Raw genomic sequence first — 14,296 nt, forward strand, 5'->3', positions numbered from 1 at the left:
GGTCTGGGATCGGAATAGTGACTGATGTAACAATTGATTTGAGGTCCATTTCCCAGTCAGTCCTCCAGCACCTACCTCTCAATTAGTGCAACATCTATTGCAGTTTTCCAACTGGGACGCAGGCCCCGTTATTTTCAGCTAATTTCAGCCCTCAGCTCTGTTACCCGGCTGTCATTGATATGAGCAATAGAGACAGAAAGGTGCCCGAGGAGAAAGTGGGAAGTTAAAACATGTGGCTCAAAATCAACACTTCAACATTTGTCAGTTAAATCCATGTTATTTATACTCGAGTTTTTAATTATTAGATTGAGGCATCGGAGGCAAAGGGTGGAGGGTTTTAAAGTATAACTTTTCCTTTCTAACTAGTGTCCGCCATGGCTCAGGGGGCAGCACTATCACCTCTGGATCAGAAGGTTAAGACCCAGTTAGGGACCTGTGGACAAAAACCAGTTCCAACATTCCTCATCCCAGCACTGAGGGAGTGCTGCACTGTCAGAACAGCCTTCTTTCAAATAAGATGTGAAACTGAGGCCCTGTCTGCTCCTCTCAGATGGATGTAAAAGTTCCCACAGCCACTATTTTGAAGAAGAGCAAGGGGAGTTATCCCCGGTGTCCTGGTCAATATTTATCCCTCAATCAACATCACTAAAAACAGATCATCTGCTCATTATCACATTGCTGTGTGTGGGATCTTGCTGTGTGTAAATTGGCTGCTGTGTTTCCTACATTACAACAGTGACTACACTTCAAAAGTACTTCATTGGCTGTAAAGCACTTTGGGACATCCTATGGTTGTGAAAGGCACTATAGAATTGTAACTTTTTAAATTGAAGGTTTATGTTTTCTGATCTTATCTGGAACTTAATTGATTTCAGCCACACCCAACTTACCATTTAATAAATTCACTTTCGTTCAGACAAGACTTTAACCAATTAAGACAAAATCAGAATTCTCCGGATAGTAAATTTAAAAATAAGTTTATTAAATGAAAATATTTACTGAACAACTTTAAGACATCAACTTTTACAACTTCATGTGGGTGATCAGTCTGTAGAAGCGTAACCCTCTCTGGCTCCTTCTTTGACAGTAATTCTTGTGGAATTTAGCCTCGGGAGTCTGGCTCCTTCTTTGACAGTCATTTCCTTAGAACTCGGCCTCGGGAATCTTCAGTACCTGGCCAACAAGGAAGACTTTTGGAACCTCTACTTTTATCCCCAAAGTGACCATTACCGCACGTCAGTGTTGGGCCTGTTGTAACACGGCAATTGTTCAATTTGGTCACTAGATTAATTTAATTGGATCCCCAATTACTGACGCCGCCTTCTCTCATTATCTTAGACAAGAATACAATAGAACTGTTTCATACTGTCCCTTTATCTGAGTCTGTACAATCCCTTATTCATACAGTTTCAAATGTTGAGGCGAATCAGAACTTGAAGGTCTCTCTTGCCAGTACATTTATCCTCATTGCACATTCTTTACATACACAGCAATTAAGCTTTTACAGCAAATGAAAATCAGGGTACGATCTAACGGCCACGATGCGCAAGGTGCAAATCCAAGTGCGCCACTTAGATCGCAGGAGAGTCTGAAATCAGGCACCCCACTAAGCGCCAATCGGTTTCAGATCTAACCGGCCTATTCCCATTGGAGAGATCTGGATACAATTAAGGCCAATCTCCATCCCATTAACGGGAAGGACACCCTATGTAAAGGCCTTGATATAAGCAACTCCCCAGTCGGTCACATGGAAGCCGATTAGTAGTGGCCCACACAGACAAGAGCCAGGCGTCACGATTCCCGAGGGTTCCCGGGCCATTGGGAGGCACCTGAGTGGTGAGGGTTAGGGCAGGGTGGCCCTCCCTGGCCCAGCCCCTGGAACGTGTGCACTTGGCACTGCCAGTCTGGCACCGCAAACCTGGGTATTTCACACTCTGCCCATTCATGAAGATCATTCATAAAGACTGAGTCTTGGTTTTGTGTAACAACAATGTCTTTCTCCCCATTTCAAATCCCCTATGAAAATCCAAACACAGAGTATCGTGAAATTATTAGATTTATAACAGAGCGAGTTGTTGGGATTCACTGCCTGACAATGGTGTAGGAAGTAAATTCAACAGCAACTTTCAAAAGGGAACTGGACAGATTCTGGAGGAAAAGGAACTTGCCGGGCGATGGGACTAATTAGATAGTTCATTCAAAGAGCTAGCATGGGAACAATGGGTGGGATGGCCTCTTTCTGTGCTCTCTGAGACTCATTTGCATTTGAAGAAAGTGGGAAATACCTGGAAGCCACGTCCGACAATGCGGGTAGAAGCAGAGATGTTGGAATGTTTCTAAAAGGAAATTGGACGTGCTTTTGAGGGAAGTAAACTGACAGGGATATGGGGATAGAATGGGGCAATGGTTTGATCTACAGAGATCTGCAAGTTGTAAATCTTTGGAATTCCCTACCCCAGAGTGCTTTGGGAGCTCAGTCATTGAGTGTGTTTAAAGCAGAGACTGACAGATTTCTAAATAGCAATAACATAAAGGGATATGGGGATCGTGTGGGGGAAAAGCATTGAAGTGGATGATCAGCCACGATCGTATTGAATGGTGGAGCAGGCTCGACGGGCTGAATGACCAACTCCTGCTCCTATGTTCCAATGGTACAATGATAAGCAGGAAAGTAAATTGTGAAGAGTACATAAGGCGGTTAAAAAGGTATATTTTAAATGAGTGGAAATAGATCTGTCAAATGGAGAATAATGTGGGAAAATGTGAAATTGCCCATGTTGGCCAGAAGAATAAAAAAGCTTATTATCTAAATGGTGAGAGATTGCAGAGCTCTGAGATTCAGAAGGATCTGGATGTCCAAGAGCATGAATCACAAAAGGCGAGTATACAGGTCCAGCAAGTAATTAGGAAAGCTAATAGAATGTTATTGTTTATTGTGAGGGGAATTGAATACAAAAGTAGGGAGGTTATGCTTCAGTTATACAGGACATTGGTGAGACCACATCTGGAGCACTGTGTACAGTATCGCTCTCATTTAAGGAATTATGTAAATGTGTTGGAAGCAGTTCAGAGAAGGTTTACTGGACTCAAACCTGGAATTGGAGGCTGGTCTTATGAGGAATGATTGGACAGGCTGGGCTTGTGTCCGATGGAGTTTCGGTGACTTGATTGAACCGCATAAGATCCTGAGCGGCCTCGACAGGGTGGATGTGGAAAGGATGTTTCCTCTTGTGGGAGGATCTAGAAATTGGAGTCACTTTAAAAGTAACAACTTGTCCATTTAAGGCAGAGGGTTGGGAGTCTTTGGAACTCTCTTCCTCAAAGGGCAGTGGAAGCAGAGACTTTGAATATTTTGAAGGCAGGCTGGATAGATTCTTGAAAAGCAAGGGGGTGAAAGGTTATCGGGAGGGTCGGTGGGAATAAACCATACTAAGACCAGACATAATAGGAACAGGAGTAAGCCATTCGGCCCTTCCAGCCTGGTCCATCTTTCAATAGGATCACAGCTGATCTAACATTTCACACGTTCGCTTTCTTGCCCTTTCCCTGTAATTCTCGGTTCCCTCACTGATCAAGAATCTATCTCGGCCTTACATATACACAAGGACTCTGTCCCCTCAACTCTCACTGTTCCAAAGACTCTCAGAAGAATTTCCTCCTCATCTCAGTCTTAAATTGACATCTCTTTATTCTGAGACGATGCCATCTGGTCCTAGATACTCCCATGAGGGGAAACATCCTCTCAGCATTTACCCTGTGAAGCTCCTTAAGAATCCTGTATGTTTCAATGAGATCACTTCTCATTCTTCTAAATTCCAATGAGTAGAGTCCCAATCTGTTTAACCTTTGCTCCTAAGACAATCCCTCCATACCTGGGATTATCCTAGTGAATCTTCTCGAAACCTCCTCCAATGAAATAATACATTTCCTTACATAAGGGGATCAAATTGCTCTCAGTTCTCCAGATGTGGTGTCACCAGCACCATGTACAGCTGCAGCAAGACTTCCCGACTCTTATACTCCAACCCCCTTGTAATCAGGGCCAACATTCCATTAGTCTTCCTGATTACCTGCTGCACCTGGCTGCTAGCTTTCTGTGTTTCGTGCACAAGTTCCCCCAAGTCCCTTTGTGCTGCAGCTTTCTGCAGTTTTTCTCCATTTAAATAATACTGTTCTTTTGTTCTCCCTTCCAAAATTAACTTCACATTTTCCCACATTATGCTCCATGTGGCAACTTTTTGTCCACTTGCTTAACCTCTCAATATCTCTTTGCAAACTGTTTGTATTCCCCTCACAACTTGCCTTTCCACCTATTTTTGTGTTGTCTGCAAATTTGGGCACAGTACATTTGCTTCCTTCCTCCAAGTCATGAACATAAATTGTACACAGTTGCGGTGCCAGAACTGACCCCTGTGGAACCCCACTGGTTACAGGTCACTAACCTGAAAAAGAACCCCTTATCCCCACTCACTGTTTCCTGCTCATTAGCCAATTCTCTATCCATGTCAATATACTACCTCCAACTCCATGGGTTCTTATCTCATGACTTAATGTTTTGTGAGGTACCTTGTCAAAGGCCTCCTGGAAGTTTAAATACAACACATCTACTGGTCCCCCTCTATCCACTCTGGTTGAGACTTCCTCGAAACACTCTGATAAATTAGTCAGACACATTTTCCCTTTCACAAAGACATGCTGAGTCTGCTTGATTAGATAATGTTTTTTGGAATGTGCTGCTATTACTTCCTAATAATTGATTCCAACATTTTTTTCAACAATAAATGTCCTATAGTGTCTCGTTTTTTTCCTCCCTCCCATTCTGAATCAGGGGGTTGTCACATTGGCAGTTTTCCAATCCTCTGGTACTTCTCCAGAATCCAAGGATTTTTGGAAAATTACAATCAATGCATCCACTATCTCTGTAGCCATTTCTTTTAGGATCCGAGGATGCAGCCATCCAGGGGACTTATCTTATCCCCATTAGTTTGTCCAAAATGACTTTTCCAGTGATGGTATTTAATTGCTCCATTTGTATTCTTTAGAATTAATGGGATAGTCAAAGTATCTTCCACCATAAAGACCGATGCAAAAAAATCTGTTTAACTCCTCTGCCATTTCCTTGTTCCCCACAACTGGCACGGCAGCGTGGAGGCACATGGTGGTTAGCACTGTTGCTTCACAGCTCCAGGGACCCGGGTTCAATTCCCGGCTTGGGTCACTGTCTGTGCGGAGTCTCCACGTTCGCCCCAAAACTGCGTGGGTTTCCTCCCACAAGTCCCAAAAGACGTGCTTGTTAGGTGAACTGGACATTCTGAATTCTCCCTCTGTGTAACCGAACAGGTGCCGGAGTGTGGCGACTAGCGGATTTTCACAGTAACTTCATTGCAGTGTTAATGTAAGCCTAGTTGTAACAATAATAAAGATTATAATAATAAAGAATATTATTACTATCTCCTCAGATGTATTTTCTAAGGGGCCTCTGTGGAGTTGAGGTTTCAGTCAGATCAGCCGTGAACTTATTGAATGGTGGAGCAGGCTCGAGGGGCCGGGTGGCCTACTCCTGTTCCTAATTCGTTATCACTTCCTTTATAATAGATTGTAGCATTTTCCCTCCTACTGATGTCAGGCTAATGGGTCTGTGGTTCCCCGTTTTCTCTCCCTCCTTAAATAGTGGGGTTACATTTACCACCTTCCAATCTGCAGGAACCATTCCAGAATCTATAGAATTCTGAATGATGATCACCAGTGTATCCACTATCTCTACAGCCGCCTCTTTCAACACTCTGGGATGTAGAGCAGCAGCTTTTGGGGATTTATTAACTTTGAACCACATTAATTTCTCCAGTGCTACATTTTCACTGATACTAATCTCTTTCAGTCCCTCGTGCTCACTGGTCCCTTGGTTCTCTAGTGTTTTGGGGACAATTTCTGTATCTTCCTCTGTGAAACAGACTCACATTGTTTAGTTTCTCTGCCATTTTCTTCTTCCCCATGGTAAACTCTCCTGTCTCTGCCTGGAATGGACCCACATTGATCTTTCCTAAACTTTTCCTTTTCACATTCCTATAGGAGCTTTTCCAGCCAGTTTTTATGTTTCTCCCCAGTTTGCTCTCATATTCTATTTTCTCTTAATCAGTTCCTTGGTCCTCCTTTGCTGAATTCTAAAACAAGTTCCCAATCCTCAGGCTCACTACTATTTGGGCCACTTTATGAGTCTCCTCCATTGATCTAATAAAATCTTTAACTTTTCTTGTTAGCCACGATAGCTTCATTTTGCGGCTTAATTTTTGCTTCTTAAAGGAATCTAGATTTTATGTAAATAAAATGCGAATGGTTGCCTGTCTATTGTCTGTCATCATACAAAGAACAACAAAGAACAACGGACAGTACAGCACAGGAACAGGCCCTTCGGCCCACCAAGCCTGCTTGGATCATGATGTCTGTCTATACTAAAACGTTCTGTGCTTCCAGGGTCTGTATCCATCTATTCCCACCGTATTCATGTATTCGTCAAGATGCCTCTTAAACGTCACTATCGTACCTGCTTCCACCACCTCCTCCGGCAGCGAGTTCCAGGCACTCACCACCCTCTGTGTAAAAAAACCTCCCTCACACATCTCCTCTAAACTTTGCCCCTCGCACCTTAAACCTAGGTCACCTAGGAGTTGACTTTTACAACCTGGGAAAAAGCATCTGACTATCCACTCTGTCAATGTCAATGCCACTCAATTTTGTAAACTTTTATCAGGTGAACTCTGTCGCTCTAGTGAAAACAATCCGAGTTTATCCAACCTCTCCTCATAGCTAATACCCTTCAGGCCAGGAAACATCCTGGTAAACCTCCTCTGTACTCTCTCCAAAGCCTCCACATCCTTTTGGTAATGTGGTGACCAGAATTGTCAGCAATATTCCACGTGTGGCCTAACTAAGGTTCTGTACAGCTGCAGCATGACTTGCCAATTTTTATACTCAATGCCCCGATCAATGAAGACAAGCATGCCGTCTGCCTTCTTAGCTCCTTATCCACCTGCGTTGCCACTTTCAGTGATATGTTTATTGTAATTTCCCAACCTACCACAGACAACTTGCCCCTCATACCATGACAGTTTCCTTCTGCGAGAAACACCCAGATAAATTAGACAAAAGAACCCTGTAACCACCATAGCCCATCTTCATGGCAACGTGGCTGCTTTGGGAACTAAATATCTTCCAACATGCAAACACCTTTTCATTCTGTGCTCCTCGTCAAACTTGAAACCAGATAATCGCAACTAGCCTCAAAAATGGTCAGCCCACCGGAGGCTGAGGTGTTAGACCGGCCAGTCCAGCAGAAAGAAACCCTCCAATCATCACCATTCACCAGATGGCAGAATGAACAAAATGCAGTCCTGGATGTCAGTGAGAGCAGAAACAATAACGGAGCAAACATCTGTAATTTGTGAACTTCTTGGAGTCACAACAGGTGTGATGAATCACAAAACCCCCTCCCCACATTGAGAGCAGATGAATGGTCTCTCCCCAGATTTAACTCGCTAGTGTCTCCAGAGTTGGGATGGATCATTGAATGTCTCCCCTGCTCAGAGCAGGTGAATCGCTTCTTCCAGGTGTGAACTCACTCGTGTTCCCACAGGGTGTATGGATATCTGAATCCCTTCTCTCACTAAGAGCAGGTTAACGCTTTCTCCCTGTGTGAACTCGCTGGTGTCTCTGCAGGTTGGATAACCGAGTGAATCCCTTCTCACACTGAGAGCAAGTGAATGGCCTCTCCCCAGTGTGAACCTGCTGGTGTCTCTGCAGGCTGGATAACTGAGTGAATCCCTTCTCACACTGAGAGCAGGTGAACGGACTCTCCCCAGTGTGAAATTGCTGGTGTCTCTGCAGGCTGGATAACTGCGTGAATCCTTTCTCACACTGAAAGCAGGTGAACGGCCTCTCCCCAGTGTGCACTCGCTGGTGTGTCAGCAGGTTCGATGAAGTAGTGAATCCCTTCTCACACTGAGAGCAGGTGAATGGCCTCTCCCCAGTGTGCACTCGCTGGTGTGTCAGCAGGTTCGATAAACCAATTAATCCCTTCTCACACTGAGAGCAGGTAAACGGCCTCTCCCCAGTGTGCACTCGCTGATGTATCCGCAGGTTCGATGAAGTAGTGAATCCCTTCTCACACTGAGGGCAGGTGAACGGCCTCTCCCCAGTGTGAACGCGCTGATGTATCCGCAGGCTCGATAAAGCAATGAATCCCTTCTCACACTGAGAGCAGGTGAACGGCCTCTCCCCAGTGTGAACTCGCTGGTGTGCCCGCAGGTCGGATGTTTGTGTGAATCCCTTCCCACACTGAGAGCAGGTGAACGGCCTCTCCCCAGTGTGAACTCGCTGATGTATCCGCAGGCTGGATAACTCAGTGAATCTCTTCCCAAACTGAGAGCAGGTGAACAACCTCTTCCCAATGTGAACTCGCTGGTGTTTCCGCAGGCTGGATAACTCAGTGAATCCCTTCCCACATTGAGAGCAGGTGAACGGCTTCTCCCCGGTGTGAACTCGCTGGTGTGACTTCAGGGCGGATAACTGAATGAATCCCTTCCTACACACAGAGCAGGTGAATGGCCTCTCCCCAGTGTGACTGCGTCGATGAACTTCCAGCTGAGATGGAGCACTAAATCCCTTCCCACAGTCCCCACATTTCCACGGTTTCTTCATGGTGCGGGCGTCCTTGTGTCTCTCCAGGTTTGACAATCAGTTGAAGCCTCATCCACACACAGAACATGTGTACGGTCTCTCCCCGCTGTAAATGGTGTGATGTTTTTTCAGGCTGTGTAACTGGTTAAAGCTCTTCCCACAGTCAGTGTTCTGGAACACTCTCACTCGGGTGTGTGTGTTTCGGGGCTTTTCCAGTCACATTGATGGTTAAAATCTTTTGTAGCTGACAGAAAAGACAAACATTTCTCCTTCTAGATTCAAAGTCCGGTGATATCCAGTTCCAAGGAATTGAGAGACTCAGCCAGATTGAGACGTGAAGTTTGAGGTTTCTGTTGTAATTCCTCCTCTTCTAATATCCTGTTAAAACAATTCACAAAAGAAATCACTGTCAGCACAGGATAGAAATTCAGAACAGACAATTCTAGTTTCTCTGGAACATTCTTTCCGCTTTCATTCCTCAAAATGTGTAAATATCCATCCCACACACTCTCCCTCCATTCTCACTCTGCTGTATCTAATATTCATCCTCCCAATTCTCCTGAAGGTGCTGATTCAGGCTGATTGACAGATCCATACTCACTGCATCTGACGAATGTGATATAAAATAGTTACTTTAGAGATATTAGTTAATGTAATGTAGAGATAGGCCAGTCTAATTCTGGTGAGTTCACAGACAAAGGATTTCAGACCGCATGGCAAAGCAAAGGAAGAGGTGTGTCCACCAAAGGAGGAGAAAAGGATGCTGGGTAATAGGGGCAAGAGGAAGGGATTGGAAGTGAGCCAATCAGAATGTCTGACCAGGTCACGAGGGGTATAGGATGACCTATGGGAATCGTGTATGTGAAACTTGATGCCATTTGAATGTATCAGTAGAGACTTCTTTGTTCTACAGACTCACTTGATTCCATAAGTGTACGAAGCAAGATGTGCTTTGTGCCACTGTGAACTGAGTAAAGCTTGCAAGCTAAATAAACTAACTAATGCTGTACCTGCAAATCCATCTCGACTTTTATTGAGGCCAGACTGACGGGTAAAGAAATTTGGGATTTGACAATTGGTGCCGAAAACCCGGGATTTCTCAAGAAGGTTCTGACCAACTGCGAAATCAGAATTAGACTGATTATGAACAGGAGGATGGGGAAAAAGGGCCCACAATGTACACCTGGAAAATGACCGCGCATTGATTTTTCCCCTCTTCTTATCGTCTGATTAGTCTGGTCACTCGCGGTGGTACGGAAAGATCGTCTCGACGAAATCAAAGGTCAGTCTGGGGATTAGAAATTTAATTGATGGGATTTCATATTGTTGATTCTGCTTGGGTTAGGTTTTGGGTTGATGAGACATCTAAAAGATGATTCAATTCCAAGTACAAGTGTTTTTATGGCTGATGTGACTTCAGTAGATGGAGGTTCAGTCAAGTATAAGTGTTTTAATGTCTGATGTGACTTCAGTAGATGGAGGTTCAGTTCAATAAGTGTTTTTAAATCTGAAGATGATTCAATTCCATGTGTGAGTGTTTTAAATCTATAGTTGATTAAGCTTAAAAAATTGTACCCTTGGACTGTAGTGGCGAAAAACGCAGTTCTGAGGACTAGTTGAGATTATGGGGAATTCCTTGGATAGCACAAATGATCCAGGTATGCCACTGCAAATATTATGCGATATGTATCTGGATAAAGCAAAAGATTTCAGAAAAATGTCAGCAATGCTAAGAAGTAAAATGGGGGATGAATGGCCACTAGGGGGCACCAAAGACCTAGAGATTATTAAGAAAATTCAGGGACACATCTGCAAAAAGAGTCAAAGTATGAAAGCAAAATAATTAATTGGATTATGGAGACAATATTGTCAAGAGGAAAGAGATAAGATCATGTTATCAAGTTGGCAGGACAATGCCCTTAAAATGGGAATTCCAATTAGTGAACAGGGTAACCAAAAAACATTACAGGTCTTGAAAAAGGAATGTACATTCAAAAAAACGCGCAAGTAAAGACAGGAAAGGCTCGGGTCAAACAAAAGATGGGCTACGTAGTTCAATGGCTGGCCTTGAATTGACAGAAAATGATCCATTCGATGATTTAAAAATGTCAGTAAAAGTTCTGACTGCACCTGTAGCATTGTCTGCACTAATTCCAGAACCACCAGAGTATAATAATTTATATCCAGTCACTGCTCCCCAGATTCCAATCATGCCAGTAACTCCAGCCCTTTTGGTTGATAGCGTGGGTCCTGATTTACCATCTTCACGATCAGTAGGGGAAGAGGAGCTCTGTTCCGCAAGCTCAGTTAGCTCTAGGACCAGATCTCGGACAGCGAGAGAAGGGCTTGATCCTAACCAGAAACAATTAAGCATACCACCTAAATCCCTCCAGACCAAGGGGAAACCGCAAATTTCGAGAACAAAGGGAGATGCAACAGATGATTTTGAAGAGAAAGAACTCCCTCTAGTGACAGGGGGAGACGTCGAAGTCTTGGAAGAACCAGAGGAAATAGCTAGAGTGCCCCCTGGTGAGACTTGGAGACAGTTGCCGATTAGGAAGATACCAAACCTTGACGCCGGGGCCCAGCCCACGATAGACGTTTATTTGCCATGGACACCCAGTGAGATGATGGCTATTATGGCTACAATCCCAGATAGAAAAGAATCTCCTGCTGCTTTCGTGGATTCCCTGAGAACTACCATCTCAATTTATCAAGCTGATTCTAGGGACCTCTGGGCCCTAGTCCAGCAGGTTTTAACCCCAGCAGAGTACCGCAATTATCTTAATCACTTGAATTATGCTAGCCACGCCGCACTTCAGCAAGCCCATGCGTTAGACGACGATAGACGGACACAAATCCTGAATGTGTTGAATAGCACATTTCAAAAGCCCATAAATATTTCTGCTATCTTAGACCTAAAACCTAAAAAGATTGAAGAGCCAGAGGAATTTCTGGAGCGTTTTAATGAAATCTACCGTGGGCAGTCAGGCGACTTGCCATATCAAAATGGTCAGAATTCCCCTCAATATTGTGCTATGTTAATGCATTGCCTACCACCTTCCGTGGCTACTGCTGTGAAATGTAATAACATGAATTGGACAGAGAACGACCCTTCCCAGATGGTAAGGGCAGTCAGATTTTATTGGAAGGAGGGTGTAGGCCAGGAAGGAGGCTCAGTTACAAAGGTTAAGACTGAGTATGTAATGAAAAAGGATGATCTGCGACCCCAACAAGCGGCAGAAATGGTAGCTTACCAGCTGGAGCCCCAATATTGTGACTTTGGGTGGGTAGATCAGCGAGGGGGAGGATATCAAACCCACCCAAAGGGACCCTCAGCTCCTTTTTATAGCCCACCGTATGCATCAACAGCTTTACAACCGCCGCCCCCTCTGAGGGGCCATTGGTCTACTGGGAGACGAGGACGGGGCATATATAGAGGGAGCAATGCATGTTTTAATTGCGGCCGTGCAGTTCACTGGCAACAGGAATGCCCCTTTAAAAGACAGGCAGCAGAAGGAGATTATCCGACCCAAAGGAGGGGGTACCCAGCAAGGGGAGGACAGATGAGATACACTGACTTCTCCCAGGCAAACCCTTTCCCAACACAGGATTGACTAGCTAATTTAGTCATAAGGACTCTCCAATCGGACAGGGAACCCATTATCTCTCTGCAGATAGGAGATCAACATCACTCATTTGTAATCGACACTGGAGCAGCCATGTCTTCTGTGCAATCAGAACTTCGACTACCATTATCCGACCACATGCAGCAATTGTCGGGGTTCCAAGGACAGGTGTGTGAGTATCCTATTTCTGAACCTGTGACAGTCACTTACGAGAATAAGTCTGCAGATCATCAGTTTGTAGTGACTACTGGATTGGACTGTAACTTGTTGGCTCGAGATTTACTGTGTATCTTCCAGCTACAGCTAGAGTGCGGAGACGAGGGGGTAACGGTTAAATCATGGAGGATTAGACAACAGTGCTATATTTCTATCACCCCCAGTGGTGGACGTTAGACATTGAACATTCACTGCATCACGTTACCCTGGCCTATGACAGAACTGGACAAAACAGGGAGTTGGAGGACAAATACCGGCCATTAATTTGGACCGAATGGCCAGTCAAAGTTACAGCCACAGTCACGGGAAAAGAAGGTACAGCTGATTTTGTTACAATACTACCACATTTATGGCCACAGTCAGCTTCGGTAAGCCCTCATATTACACGTCAGGTCCACGACCAGTACCATGCCAGGGATCTGGGACCCATGGTAAGGAGGGCAGTGAATCATTCAGATCCAACAGAGTACGCACTTCAAGTCACGCCAGACGGCACTGCCATAAAATATTTTGAGGTCCCTGAAACGATTAACACTCGACTGCAGCCCCGTCTATGGACAAATTAATCCGAGAGCTGTTGCAATAGGGTATTTTGGTCCCTTGCCAATCAGAATGTAACACCCCCATACTTGCTGTGCCTAAACCAGCCAAGCCAGACCAGTACTGATTAGTACAGGATTTACGTTCAATCAATGCCATCGCATAGCCGTTACATGCTCTCACTCTCCAACAGGATATTACGGTGTATAGCTCCCACTCGGTCATCGCACTACTGAGGCAATTGCAGACTCAGCATCTTACCGCAGCTCGTCAGAATAGGTATGAGATATACCTTTTGAACAATCCACGTCTGACATTTAAACACTGTACCACTATCAATCCAGCCTGTTTTCTTAGTGGTCCCCCTGTCCATGAGGACGCACCTGGCCACGACTGTTTAGCCTTGATTCAGGAAACTACCACAATAAGGGACGATTTGAGTGATATTTCGTCAGAACAACCTGACATGATTATGTGTGATCAAATATCCCACCGGGGTTTAGTTAATGACCTACTGCAGGCCCATCTTATGCCCACGCAGATTTCCGTTATTAAATGCGCTGCCCACACAAATGGTAAGACCCCAGTTGACGTTGGTAATGAACGAGCAGATTGTGCAGCGCGGACAGCCGCGCAAATTCAGCAAGTGATGGTGCCTAAAATGTTAAGTCAGACTAAACGATCTACTATAAATATGTCTGCTTCTGACAAGTCAATGCCAACCATCCAAGACGTCATAAGGTTACAGGAGCTCCTGAGAGTGATAAACAAATGTGGAAACGGTTAGGTTGTACATATGATTCTGTTTCCTCTTTATGGACCACGCCAGCACATCAGACTTGTCTGTCTGATGTACTGGCTTTATGGGTCATCGAATGTGTACACTTTGCAACTCATTGTGGGGCTCGAGGGACTAGTTATTTGTTGCTGGACACTTGGTAGCACCCTGAAATGTAGGGGTTGGCCCAGAGTATCAGTAATCGGTGGTTGATTTGTCAGCAATATAACACCGGAAACGGTATCCCTTGTGGGATGGGGCAAACCCCGTTGCCCAGTGGTCCCTTTGAGACGCTACGAATGGATTACATTGAGTTGGAAAGGTGTCAATGTTATAAATATGTTTTGGTCATTGTGGATGGGTTCAGCAGATGGGTTGAGGCGTATCCGACTACCGATAATAAAGCTGCTACTGTGGTTAAAGTTCTGATGCGGGAAATCATTCCCCGGTACAGTATACC

General features: G+C 44.7%; 1 protein-coding gene across 1 annotated transcript in view; it reads right to left on the reverse strand.

Moving 5' to 3' along the window:
• LOC140420028 (uncharacterized) overlaps window positions 1-14,296 on the reverse strand; it is a 77,719-nt gene that overhangs the window by 55,323 nt on the left and 8,100 nt on the right. The window lies entirely within an intron of this gene.

The sequence above is a fragment of the Scyliorhinus torazame genome, chromosome 5 (assembly GCF_047496885.1).
Source record: "Scyliorhinus torazame isolate Kashiwa2021f chromosome 5, sScyTor2.1, whole genome shotgun sequence".
NCBI classification, from domain to species: domain Eukaryota; kingdom Metazoa; phylum Chordata; class Chondrichthyes; order Carcharhiniformes; family Scyliorhinidae; genus Scyliorhinus; species Scyliorhinus torazame.